The sequence below is a fragment of the Microcebus murinus genome, unplaced genomic scaffold (genome assembly GCF_040939455.1).
Source record: "Microcebus murinus isolate Inina unplaced genomic scaffold, M.murinus_Inina_mat1.0 scaf029_hap2_Mmur4.0, whole genome shotgun sequence".
NCBI classification, from domain to species: domain Eukaryota; kingdom Metazoa; phylum Chordata; class Mammalia; order Primates; family Cheirogaleidae; genus Microcebus; species Microcebus murinus.
Window position 1 is genome coordinate 103,238 of NW_027438975.1, and position 10,415 is coordinate 113,652.

A 10,415-nucleotide genomic window follows, 5' to 3' on the forward strand; every position below is an offset into this window, starting at 1 on the left:
GCATCTTGTGTGAGTGTGAGTGAGTGAGTGAGTGTGAGTGTGAGTGTGTGTGTGTACAGAGACAGCCCCCAACCCCGGCCCGCCGCTCCCTGCCCGCCCCGCCTGTCACCCCCCGTCCCTCGGAGCCCGCGGGACCCGGCCGGCGAACTCAACAGGCCCGACCCGGCGCGGGGCCTGGGGCGGGAGGAGGCGGCGGGGAAGCGCAGAGAGGCTCGGCTTCTTGAGCGGGGCAGGGGCGCCCTCCGCCGTCCACGGCCACACCACCCCGAACGCGCCCGATCCCGTCTGGTCTCGGAAGCTAAGCAGGGTCGGGCCTGGTTAGAACTTGGATGGGAGACCGCCCGGGAATACCGGGTGCCGTAGGCTTCTTCTTTTTTTTTTTTGCCTCTGGTTCTGTCGCGTTTCTGGGAGTGCGGGGGCGGCCCGGGGTGGGGGTGACCCCCACCCTCAGCGCCCGCCGCGGTGCCTGGCGCCCCAGCCCGCGCCGTTGGGCCTCCTCTTGTCCCGAGCCGTGACACCGCCGCCACGCGGCAGCATGCGTGGCTTCTGGACAGTCAGGTCTCAGACCAAAGGTCTGCTCTGTGGGAGCCGACACGCTGGAGGAAACCTTGAGAGTCTGAGAGGGGAGGGAGTTCCAGAAGAAGGCCAGGATGTCATTTTGAGGGAGTATGTGACCAGAACTCCTCCCGTTGCTTTTGGGGTTCTATGGGCTACACGTAGGAATCTTTGGTGGTGGCACCTGATGTTCGGGGATCCGGAGTCACACCCAGACCTGCTCCACAGGCCTCCTTTTACTTTTCTCTTCGGATTCATTTTTTTTTTTTTTTTTTTTTTGAGACAGAGTCTCGGTTTGTTGCCCAGGCTAGAGTGAGTGCCGTGGCGTTAGCCTAGCTCACAGCAACTTCAAACTCCTGGGCTCCAGTGATCCTTCTGCCTCAGCCTCCAGGGTAGCTGGGACTGCAGGCATGCGCCACCATGCCCCGCTAATTTTTTATATATATATCAGTTGGCCAATTAATTTCTTTCTATTTATAGTAGAGACGGGGTCTCGCTCTTGCTCAGGCTGGTTTTGAACTCCTGACCTTGAGCAATCCGCCCGCCTCGGCCTCCCAAGAGCTAGGATTACAGGCGTGAGCCACAGCGCCCGGCCGGATTCATTATTTTTAAAAAGTGTCTCTTATCTCTATTATTGCATTTTCTTTTCTCTCTCTTTTCAAGCAGATGATGGGAGTCCAAGTATTAAGGTGACATGTGTTGCCCGTGCCCCCCTCCCCCCCCCGTGTTCTTATTCATTTACCTCTCATGTTGTTCCAGCATATTGTGGGGGCACCAATGTTAAGGTCGGGTGCGTTGCCCTCTCCCAGCCTCCCCCCTCGGGTCAGAGCTTCAAGTGCGCCCATCCCCCAGTCGGTGCGTACCCACCCCATTCCTAATGGATGTGTATGCCCATCCCCTCCCCCCACCCGCCCGACACCCACCCGAAGAAGGTGATTCCTCTGTGTCCACTTAGGTGTCCATCGGTTCGTACCCATTTGCTGGTGAGCGCGAGCACGTGGTGCTCGTGTGTCCATTCTTGGGATACTTGGCTTACTGGAACGGGTTCCAGCTCTGGCCAGGAGAACCACGAGAGGTGCCCCCTCACCGCTGCTCCTCATAGCCGAATAGCACTCCGTGGTGTCCACGCGCCACATTTTATTTACCCACTCGTGGGTCGATGGGCACTCGGGTGGCTTCCAGGTCTTTGCGATTGTGACTTGTGCCCTGACACTAACCCTAACCCTTACCCAGCCCGTCTCCTCCACGGCCCCTGCCTGACTGACTCCTTCCCGCCCGGCCTATCACCTGTCACCGTCCTCTGCCCCTGCCTGACACGCTCGTCCCCGCCCGGGCCGTCACCGTCCTCGGCCCCTGCCTGACGGGGCTCCTCCGTCGCCTGGGCCTTCCAAGGGCTTGGTGTGGACGCTGGTTCCAGGACGCCCTCCCAGGAACCCGGTAGCAGGGCGGCCGCAGCGTCTCGTGCAACCCAACCGTCCGCCGGCTGGCCGCCGTCGCTAAGTGGCCTGCGGGGGACGTGCTCCCGCTGTGCCGTGGGGGCCCAGCCTGGTGTCTTCTCTGAGGCCCCGCGGCTGCCGCTCTCCGCAAGGGGATAGCCGCGGAGGTGGGGACCGCCTCCTCATGGGGACGTATACCCAGCTCTCCACGTCGGATTCCGGGGCTCTCTGTCCTGCCAGAAGGCCCAGCTGGCCTGCGGGTCCTTAGAGTGGCAAAAACATCCGAAAACTGAGATTGAGGGTCCGGTGGGTGTCTGCACTTTTGTGCTGGGCACCCCAGGGAGGCCCGGGGGCCGGCTGGACAACGTGGTCTGCTGGGCTGGGGGGGGGGTTTGGAGGAGCAACTGATGCCCTTTGCACTTTGGGTAGCAAGTGTCTGAGGTGTCTCTGGGCCCTGTGCCATGTGGGGGCGGCGGCGGGGGCGGGGTGGGAGGAGGAGGAGGAGGAGGAGGAGGAGGAGGAGGAGGAGGAGGAGGTGGGAAGGGCCGTGGCCTGCAGTGGTGTTCCCCGGGGTGGCACAGCATGTGGCTTCTTCCACAGGCTGCTTGGCCTGGGCTCCCTGCACCTGGGCCTTTGGAGGACTGGCCCTGTGCTTGCCAACACTTCCTGCAGGGACCCAGAGCTGGGAGGTTGCATCTCTCAGCCCTGGGTCGGGCAGAGCCCCAGCGGGCCATGCCCACAACCTCTCTCAGCAGGGGTCCCCCAGAAGGCTCCTTTGGGACCAGGATTCTCTTGCGGGTGACTCTTTAAGGTCTGGCCCCTGGATGGAGGGGCACCAGGAGTAGAGGAGCAGGAAGGGGAAGGGGGTGGCCATGCGAGGGGACACTTTCAGGCCAAGTCCCAGCTTCAGTCTGATCCTCCTGGGAACCCCGGGGTGGACATCACACCTCCTGGTTGCCCCGCTCTGAGACAAGGAGCCGGGCTTCGCATTCCCACAGCAGCCAGTCGTGGGCTGAGGACACCTGGGGCGTTGGGAACTCCCTGGCTTCTCCTTGGTTTAACATCTGGAGCTGCTTGTGAATTGTGCCGCCACACACACCCGAGTGCAGGTGTCTTCTGCACAGACTGCGGGCCTCGCTCTTCTGAGTGCCGCTAGCTCGCGACCCACCCACGGGTGAACCTGGTCAGGGTACTTTCTCTCAGGGGCAGACTCTGATCCGGGCGGGCTACCGGTGTCTCTGTTTGCTCCTTTCTTTCTTCCACTTCGGGAAAGGCTTCCTTACTGGGTGTGGAAATCTCCTATGCCTTTCCTCGCCTATTCTGTCAGCTCTAAAATTCTCTTTCGGTTGCCACCCTCACAGATGGATTAGGAAACTCTTTGCGGTGCACTCATTAGTGAAATGACCTCAATGACGCTGGAATCCAATATCTAATGGCCGATTTTTAGCGAGTCCACACGCCAGGGTGGTTGGGGTCCAGTGCAGCCCCGGCCAGGCCCAGGCCCCTTGGACTGGGCCACAGGAGGACACAGAGGAGGGTCCCGGCCCCCACGGTAGCGGTGCGGGCAGTTCTCCAAGGGCTTGGGTGTTTTCCAGAGGGAGGAGATGGAGGGGACTGATTTCTTCAGCGCCCCACAAACCACGCCACCCCACCCCACCCATGGGACACATCCCGAGAGAGAGAGACGCCCCATACACTGGCTCCCCTCCCCCGTGCGCTGTGCCCCAGCCCTGGCCCGGGGGAATAGGCGGCCGCCGGGCCACAGGGTGGGGGGCGCAGCTGAAAGGGGTTGTGGGGGAGGGCCGCCCCTGGCTGGGGTCAAAGGGCGAGCGCCCCGCCCCTCCCGCCCGTGCGCAGTCTGCGGCCCCGGCGCGCTGGGGGTGGGGGGCGGGGAGGTGAAGGAGGCCAGGCGAGGAGAGGAGGGGGGCTTGAAGGTCTCCACCTGGGCGGGTCCAGCCGTGGAGGCGCATCTTGTGTGAGTGTGAGTGAGTGAGTGAGTGTGAGTGTGAGTGTGTGTGTGTACAGAGACAGCCCCCAACCCCGGCCCGCCGCTCCCTGCCCGCCCCGCCTGTCACCCCCCGTCCCTCGGAGCCCGCGGGACCCGGCCGGCGAACTCAACAGGCCCGACCCGGCGCGGGGCCTGGGGCGGGAGGAGGCGGCGGGGAAGCGCAGAGAGGCTCGGCTTCTTGAGCGGGGCAGGGGCGCCCTCCGCCGTCCACGGCCACACCACCCCGAACGCGCCCGATCCCGTCTGGTCTCGGAAGCTAAGCAGGGTCGGGCCTGGTTAGAACTTGGATGGGAGACCGCCCGGGAATACCGGGTGCTGTAGGCTTCTTCTTTTTTTTTTTTGCCTCTGGTTCTGTCGCGTTTCTGGGAGTGCGGGGGCGGCCCGGGGTGGGGGTGACCCCCACCCTCAGCGCCCGCCGCGGTGCCTGGCGCCCCAGCCCGCGCCGTTGGGCCTCCTCTTGTCCCGAGCCGTGACACCGCCGCCACGCGGCAGCATGCGTGGCTTCTGGACAGTCAGGTCTCAGACCAAAGGTCTGCTCTGTGGGAGCCGACACGCTGGAGGAAACCTTGAGAGTCTGAGAGGGGAGGGAGTTCCAGAAGAAGGCCAGGATGTCATTTTGAGGGAGTATGTGACCAGAACTCCTCCCGTTGCTTTTGGGGTTCTATGGGCTACACGTAGGAATCTTTGGTGGTGGCACCTGATGTTCGGGGATCCGGAGTCACACCCAGACCTGCTCCACAGGCCTCCTTTTACTTTTCTCTTCGGATTCATTTTTTTTTTTTTTTTTTTTTGAGACAGAGTCTCGGTTTGTTGCCCAGGCTAGAGTGAGTGCCGTGGCGTTAGCCTAGCTCACAGCAACTTCAAACTCCTGGGCTCCAGTGATCCTTCTGCCTCAGCCTCCAGGGTAGCTGGGACTGCAGGCATGCGCCACCATGCCCCGCTAATTTTTTATATATATATCAGTTGGCCAATTAATTTCTTTCTATTTATAGTAGAGACGGGGTCTCGCTCTTGCTCAGGCTGGTTTTGAACTCCTGACCTTGAGCAATCCGCCCGCCTCGGCCTCCCAAGAGCTAGGATTACAGGCGTGAGCCACAGCGCCCGGCCGGATTCATTATTTTTAAAAAGTGTCTCTTATCTCTATTATTGCATTTTCTTTTCTCTCTCTTTTCAAGCAGATGATGGGAGTCCAAGTATTAAGGTGACATGTGTTGCCCGTGCCCCCCTCCCCCCCCCGTGTTCTTATTCATTTACCTCTCATGTTGTTCCAGCATATTGTGGGGGCACCAATGTTAAGGTCGGGTGCGTTGCCCTCTCCCAGCCTCCCCCCTCGGGTCAGAGCTTCAAGTGCGCCCATCCCCCAGTCGGTGCGTACCCACCCCATTCCTAATGGATGTGTATGCCCATCCCCTCCCCCCACCCGCCCGACACCCACCCGAAGAAGGTGATTCCTCTGTGTCCACTTAGGTGTCCATCGGTTCGTACCCATTTGCTGGTGAGCGCGAGCACGTGGTGCTCGTGTGTCCATTCTTGGGATACTTGGCTTACTGGAACGGGTTCCAGCTCTGGCCAGGAGAACCACGAGAGGTGCCCCCTCACCGCTGCTCCTCATAGCCGAATAGCACTCCGTGGTGTCCACGCGCCACATTTTATTTACCCACTCGTGGGTCGATGGGCACTCGGGTGGCTTCCAGGTCTTTGCGATTGTGACTTGTGCCCTGACACTAACCCTAACCCTTACCCAGCCCGTCTCCTCCACGGCCCCTGCCTGACTGACTCCTTCCCGCCCGGCCTATCACCTGTCACCGTCCTCTGCCCCTGCCTGACACGCTCGTCCCCGCCCGGGCCGTCACCGTCCTCGGCCCCTGCCTGACGGGGCTCCTCCGTCGCCTGGGCCTTCCAAGGGCTTGGTGTGGACGCTGGTTCCAGGACGCCCTCCCAGGAACCCGGTAGCAGGGCGGCCGCAGCGTCTCGTGCAACCCAACCGTCCGCCGGCTGGCCGCCGTCGCTAAGTGGCCTGCGGGGGACGTGCTCCCGCTGTGCCGTGGGGGCCCAGCCTGGTGTCTTCTCTGAGGCCCCGCGGCTGCCGCTCCCCGCAAGGGGATAGCCGCGGAGGTGGGGACCGCCTCCTCATGGGGACGTATACCCAGCTCTCCACGTCGGATTCCGGGGCTCTCTGTCCTGCCAGAAGGCCCAGCTGGCCTGCGGGTCCTTAGAGTGGCAAAAACATCCGAAAACTGAGATTGAGGGTCCGGTGGGTGTCTGCACTTTTGTGCTGGGCACCCCAGGGAGGCCCGGGGGCTGGCTGGACAACGTGGTCTGCTGGGCTGGGGGGGGGGTTTGGAGGAGCAACTGATGCCCTTTGCACTTTGGGTAGCAAGTGTCTGAGGTGTCTCTGGGCCCTGTGCCATGTGGGGGCGGGGGCGGGGTGGGAGGAGGAGGAGGAGGAGGAGGAGGAGGAGGTGGGAAGGGCCGTGGCCTGCAGTGGTGTTCCCCGGGGTGGCACAGCATGTGGCTTCTTCCACGGGATGCTTGGCCTGGGCTCCCTGCACCTGGGCCTTTGGAGGACTGGCCCTGTGCTTGCCAACACTTCCTGCAGGGACCCAGAGCTGGGAGGTTGCATCTCTCAGCCCTGGGTCGGGCAGAGCCCCAGCGGGCCATGCCCACAACCTCTCTCAGCAGGGGTCCCCCAGAAGGCTCCTTTGGGACCAGGATTCTCTTGCGGGTGACTCTTTAAGGTCTGGCCCCTGGATGGAGGGGCACCAGGAGTAGAGGAGCAGGAAGGGGAAGGGGGTGGCCATGCGAGGGGACACTTTCAGGCCAAGTCCCAGCTTCAGTCTGATCCTCCTGGGAACCCCGGGGTGGACATCACACCTCCTGGTTGCCCCGCTCTGAGACAAGGAGCCGGGCTTCGCATTCCCACAGCAGCCAGTCGTGGGCTGAGGACACCTGGGGCGTTGGGAACTCCCTGGCTTCTCCTTGGTTTAACATCTGGAGCTGCTTGTGAATTGTGCCGCCACACACACCCGAGTGCAGGTGTCTTCTGCACAGACTGCGGGCCTCGCTCTTCTGAGTGCCGCTAGCTCGCGACCCACCCACTGGTGAACCTGGTCAGGGTACTTTCTCTCAGGGGCAGACTCTGATCCGGGCGGGCTACCGGTGTCTCTGTTTGCTCCTTTCTTTCTTCCACTTCGGGAAAGGCTTCCTTACTGGGTGTGGAAATCTCCTATGCCTTTCCTCGCCTATTCTGTCAGCTCTAAAATTCTCTTTCGGTTGCCACCCTCACAGATGGATTAGGAAACTCTTTGCGGTGCACTCATTAGTGAAATGACCTCAATGACGCTGGAATCCAATATCTAATGGCCGATTTTTAGCGAGTCCACACGCCAGGGTGGTTGGGGTCCAGTGCAGCCCCGGCCAGGCCCAGGCCCCTTGGACTGGGCCACAGGAGGACACAGAGGAGGGTCCCGGCCCCCACGGTAGCGGTGCGGGCAGTTCTCCAAGGGCTTGGGTGTTTTCCAGAGGGAGGAGATGGAGGGGACTGATTTCTTCAGCGCCCCACAAACCACGCCACCCCACCCCACCCATGGGACACATCCCGAGAGAGAGAGACGCCCCATACACTGGCTCCCCTCCCCCGTGCGCTGTGCCCCAGCCCTGGCCCGGGGGAATAGGCGGCCGCCGGGCCACAGGGTGGGGGGCGCAGCTGAAAGGGGTTGTGGGGGAGGGCCGCCCCTGGCTGGGGTCAAAGGGCGAGCGCCCCGCCCCTCCCGCCCGTGCGCAGTCTGCGGCCCCGGCGCGCTGGGGGTGGGGGGCGGGGAGGTGAAGGAGGCCAGGCGAGGAGAGGAGGGGGGCTTGAAGGTCTCCACCTGGGCGGGTCCAGCCGTGGAGGCGCATCTTGTGTGAGTGTGAGTGAGTGAGTGAGTGTGAGTGTGAGTGTGTGTGTGTACAGAGACAGCCCCCAACCCCGGCCCGCCGCTCCCTGCCCGCCCCGCCTGTCACCCCCCGTCCCTCGGAGCCCGCGGGACCCGGCCGGCGAACTCAACAGGCCCGACCCGGCGCGGGGCCTGGGGCGGGAGGAGGCGGCGGGGAAGCGCAGAGAGGCTCGGCTTCTTGAGCGGGGCAGGGGCGCCCTCCGCCGTCCACGGCCACACCACCCCGAACGCGCCCGATCCCGTCTGGTCTCGGAAGCTAAGCAGGGTCGGGCCTGGTTAGAACTTGGATGGGAGACCGCCCGGGAATACCGGGTGCCGTAGGCTTCTTCTTTTTTTTTTTTGCCTCTGGTTCTGTCGCGTTTCTGGGAGTGCGGGGGCGGCCCGGGGTGGGGGTGACCCCCACCCTCAGCGCCCGCCGCGGTGCCTGGCGCCCCAGCCCGCGCCGTTGGGCCTCCTCTTGTCCCGAGCCGTGACACCGCCGCCACGCGGCAGCATGCGTGGCTTCTGGACAGTCAGGTCTCAGACCAAAGGTCTGCTCTGTGGGAGCCGACACGCTGGAGGAAACCTTGAGAGTCTGAGAGGGGAGGGAGTTCCAGAAGAAGGCCAGGATGTCATTTTGAGGGAGTATGTGACCAGAACTCCTCCCGTTGCTTTTGGGGTTCTATGGGCTACACGTAGGAATCTTTGGTGGTGGCACCTGATGTTCGGGGATCCGGAGTCACACCCAGACCTGCTCCACAGGCCTCCTTTTACTTTTCTCTTCGGATTCATTTTTTTTTTTTTTTTTTTTTGAGACAGAGTCTCGGTTTGTTGCCCAGGCTAGAGTGAGTGCCGTGGCGTTAGCCTAGCTCACAGCAACTTCAAACTCCTGGGCTCGAGTGATCCTTCTGCCTCAGCCTCCAGGGTAGCTGGGACTGCAGGCATGCGCCACCATGCCCCGCTAATTTTTTATATATATATCAGTTGGCCAATTAATTTCTTTCTATTTATAGTAGAGACGGGGTCTCGCTCTTGCTCAGGCTGGTTTTGAACTCCTGACCTTGAGCAATCCGCCCGCCTCGGCCTCCCAAGAGCTAGGATTACAGGCGTGAGCCACAGCGCCCGGCCGGATTCATTATTTTTAAAAAGTGTCTCTTATCTCTATTATTGCATTTTCTTTTCTCTCTCTTTTCAAGCAGATGATGGGAGTCCAAGTATTAAGGTGACATGTGTTGCCCGTGCCCCCCTCCCCCCCCCCGTGTTCTTATTCATTTACCTCTCATGTTGTTCCAGCATATTGTGGGGGCACCAATGTTAAGGTCGGGTGCGTTGCCCTCTCCCAGCCTCCCCCCTCGGGTCAGAGCTTCAAGTGCGCCCATCCCCCAGTCGGTGCGTACCCACCCCATTCCTAATGGATGTGTATGCCCATCCCCTCCCCCCACCCGCCCGACACCCACCCGAAGAAGGTGATTCCTCTGTGTCCACTTAGGTGTCCATCGGTTCGTACCCATTTGCTGGTGAGCGCGAGCACGTGGTGCTCGTGTGTCCATTCTTGGGATACTTGGCTTACTGGAACGGGTTCCAGCTCTGGCCAGGAGAACCACGAGAGGTGCCCCCTCACCGCTGCTCCTCATAGCCGAATAGCACTCCGTGGTGTCCACGCGCCACATTTTATTTACCCACTCGTGGGTCGATGGGCACTCGGGTGGCTTCCAGGTCTTTGCGATTGTGACTTGTGCCCTGACACTAACCCTAACCCTTACCCAGCCCGTCTCCTCCACGGCCCCTGCCTGACTGACTCCTTCCCGCCCGGCCTATCACCTGTCACCGTCCTCTGCCCCTGCCTGACACGCTCGTCCCCGCCCGGGCCGTCACCGTCCTCGGCCCCTGCCTGACGGGGCTCCTCCGTCGCCTGGGCCTTCCAAGGGCTTGGTGTGGACGCTGGTTCCAGGACGCCCTCCCAGGAACCCGGTAGCAGGGCGGCCGCAGCGTCTCGTGCAACCCAACCGTCCGCCGGCTGGCCGCCGTCGCTAAGTGGCCTGCGGGGGACGTGCTCCCGCTGTGCCGTGGGGGCCCAGCCTGGTGTCTTCTCTGAGGCCCCGCGGCTGCCGCTCCCCGCAAGGGGATAGCCGCGGAGGTGGGGACCGCCTCCTCATGGGGACGTATACCCAGCTCTCCACGTCGGATTCCGGGGCTCTCTGTCCTGCCAGAAGGCCCAGCTGGCCTGCGGGTCCTTAGAGTGGCAAAAACATCCGAAAACTGAGATTGAGGGTCCGGTGGGTGTCTGCACTTTTGTGCTGGGCACCCCAGGGAGGCCCGGGGGCTGGCTGGACAACGTGGTCTGCTGGGCTGGGGGGGGGGTTTGGAGGAGCAACTGATGCCCTTTGCACTTTGGGTAGCAAGTGTCTGAGGTGTCTCTGGGCCCTGTGCCATGTGGGGGCGGGGGCGGGGTGGGAGGAGGAGGAGGAGGAGGAGGAGGAGGAGGAGGAGGTGGGAAGGGCC

General features: G+C 62.3%; 3 pseudogenes; all 3 read left to right on the forward strand.

Moving 5' to 3' along the window:
* The first annotated feature begins 247 nt into the window (after window positions 1-247).
* On the forward strand, window positions 248-366 carry LOC142868318 (uncharacterized; annotated as a pseudogene).
* Window positions 367-4,204: 3,838 nt separating this feature from the next.
* On the forward strand, window positions 4,205-4,323 carry LOC142868338 (uncharacterized; annotated as a pseudogene).
* Window positions 4,324-8,139: 3,816 nt separating this feature from the next.
* LOC142868319 (uncharacterized) lies at window positions 8,140-8,258 on the forward strand (annotated as a pseudogene).
* The last annotated feature ends 2,157 nt before the right edge of the window (window positions 8,259-10,415 follow it).